Source organism: Orycteropus afer, unplaced genomic scaffold, assembly GCF_000298275.1.
Source record: "Orycteropus afer afer isolate SDZICR_OR568_19922 unplaced genomic scaffold, OryAfe1.0 scaffold00078, whole genome shotgun sequence".
In the NCBI taxonomy this organism is placed as follows: domain Eukaryota; kingdom Metazoa; phylum Chordata; class Mammalia; order Tubulidentata; family Orycteropodidae; genus Orycteropus; species Orycteropus afer.
The window spans coordinates 330,058-332,863 of NW_006921665.1; the positions used below are offsets into that span (position 1 = coordinate 330,058).

A 2,806-nucleotide genomic window follows, 5' to 3' on the forward strand; every position below is an offset into this window, starting at 1 on the left:
CCCATGATTGTTCTCTCCATGGTGTGTGTCTACTTGAGGTAAATGTTTAACTCACTTGCCTGTTCTTTGTTTGGCTGGAAACCACAGGTGTGGGTTCAATCCCAGACCTGAAGGGCAGCTAGGGGCCATAGTCTCAGTGGTTTCACCAGGCTCTATTGGACCAGCAAACCTGGTCCCCACCAAGAAGGTACACTTTTAATGGCAGCTTGAACCCCTGAGGGAAGGAGCAGTGAGGCTCAGACAGGAGAGACCTGGAGCCACCTGCAGAGATCAGGAGGAGAGTTCGTGGAGGTACGTGGGGAAGCCTGGCTAAGGAGCTGAGTTGGCTTGATTTCCATCCTGACATCCCACAGCCTAAACTTGTCTTTTCAGCCAAAGAAGGGTTTGTGTTCATTATTAAAGGGGTTATTAATTCCCAGAAAAATTACCACTGAACTAATTTTATTTTTTAATCTGTTAAATATTAACTAAAAATCAATGGCTATTTGTGCTAGATGCAAAACCTTTCTGAGAACAATAAATCAAAATGGCCATTTGTGCCACATACCAACCTTAGCAGAATAGGGAGGTTTATTTATTTATTTATTTATTTTAATGAGTTCTAGTTGTAAAGACTTTTTCAAAAAGACAATTGGCATTTCTGACTTGCTATACCAGATACAACCAATTCCCACCAGAAAAGTGTAACTATGAACTCAGTGACAGAAAGACCCCTGCTTTATAGAATCCTACCTTCAGTTAATGACAACTGGTGGCGCAATGGTTAAGCATTTAGCTGCTAACTGAAAGGTTAGGAGTTCGAATTCACCCAGCAGATAAAGACCTAGTGATCTGTTCTTGTGAAAATTACAGCCTAGAAAACCCTGTGGGGCAGTTTTACTCTTTCATATGAGGTTGCTATGAGTCAATATTGACTTGGAGACATACAACAACAACATCATCTTCAATTAAAGACACGCCTAAGATTCAATCATTGTGCAACTTCCTGACTGGAATCCCCGTCTTCCTTTAAAAAAACTGTACTCATGCTGCTTGCACAAGCTCCTTTTTGGATGCTCTCTGTTTGCAAACAGCTTATGGCTCAATAAATTCTGTTAACTCTGACTCACTGATTTTTTTTTTTTTTTAACTAATCAATTTAAAATAAATCCGGAACATGGCCCTGGACATTGCGTACTCATACTCACTCACTACGAGCTCTTGTCAGCTCTTGAAACCCTCAAAGCTCCTTCTTGTGTAATCTCTGTGGGTCTCCTGGCCTAATATACCCCGCCGCTAATCAAATCCTCCCAACTTGGGGTCATTCATCTTAGGAGCACCTTGCCCACCACCCAGGCCCATATGCTGTCAGAGCACTTGGCATTGCTTCATAACACTTCTCATCATTATCATTAGTTGCTGGTTAATACTTGTCTCTTCCACAACGGCAGGGACTTCATAAATCTTGTCCACCAGCAGTGAACACAAGTTCGCCAGCAACAGACAGGAGTCCACCACAGACAAGAGTCCACCAGCAGGACTGTAAAATCATACAACCACTGTGGAAACCAGTATGGCAACTCCTTAAAAAGCTGGAATTAGAAATACCATTTCACCTAGCCATTCCATTATTAGGTATATATCCTAAAGAAGTGAGAGCAAGGATAAGAACAGATGCGTGCACACCCATGTTCATCACAGCACTATTTACAATAGCAAAAAGATGGAAACAACCTAGGTGCCCATCAACAGAAGAACAGATAACCAAGGTATGGCACGTACACACAATGGAATACTATGCAATCCTGAAGAATGATGTAGGATCTGAAAAACACCGCATAACGTGGATGAACCTGGAGGACACTATGCTGAGTGAAATAAGTATCTCTCAGCTTATTGAGTGATAATAAGGGACAAATATTTTATTACTCCATTATTGTAAAAAGTCAAGGAAAGAGTTATACATGGAAGGAAATTTTCTTTGTTGGTTACCAGGGGTGGGAGGGAGGGGGTGGAAACACTGCTAGATAGGTAATAACAAGTAGTGATTTGGGTGAAGGGAAGGGCAATGTACCAAATGTAAGTCATCAACATGGTGGCACTGAGGAAGAGGAAGACAGAGAGAGGTGGATGGGAGGTACAGACAACAAAGATGAACCGTTTTGCACATACAGTACTGTGTTGTCAGTGATGGCAAACAGTGATATATGGGTGGATAGATCGGTGGACAGGTTGAACTATTAGGTATGTCTATGCAGGGGGTAGTGTGCCCATGACCATGTATAGGGTTGGCAGACAATGTTTCTACAAGTGTTTATGTGTGTTCTGTAAGAATTCCCAGGCATACAGTACAGCTAACAAGGGACAAGGTTGTAGTCACTTCTTGGCCACAGCCAGCTATGCAGAGGGAGTGAACAGCTGGACTTGAGAGCTTGGGACCATGGTCGCAGGGGATATCAAGTTCAACTGGCATAACATACCACCCCAAAACAATGTTCCACATCCTATTTTGGTGAGTAGTGACTGTGCAGTGTAGTAAATTACTTAGTGTGGCCTTTCTACTCATAAGTCTTTGTAAACTCCAAGGTGGGATTTTCTATGGGCAACTGAGGAGCTCCTGATTGCTGAAGCTGTCCACTTGGAGTATTTCTGTTGCGAGTGGCACAAAACAATGTTCTTAGAGGTGCCCACTCTCTCCCAGGTACTTAAGAGTTCTGATGCTATGATTGGCTAGTTTGACCACCCTGCCAGGCTCAAAAGGAGGCCTCCTAGAGGCAGAACTCTCCCTGACTGCTGGTTGAGGAAGACGTGCTGCTGAAAGAGACAC

General features: G+C 43.1%; 1 protein-coding gene across 1 annotated transcript in view; it reads right to left on the bottom strand.

The window, feature by feature from the left end:
- Positions 1–2,806, bottom strand: part of DOP1B (DOP1 leucine zipper like protein B) — a 208,787-nt gene that overhangs the window by 48,939 nt on the left and 157,042 nt on the right. The gene's annotated exons all lie outside the window — the stretch shown is intronic.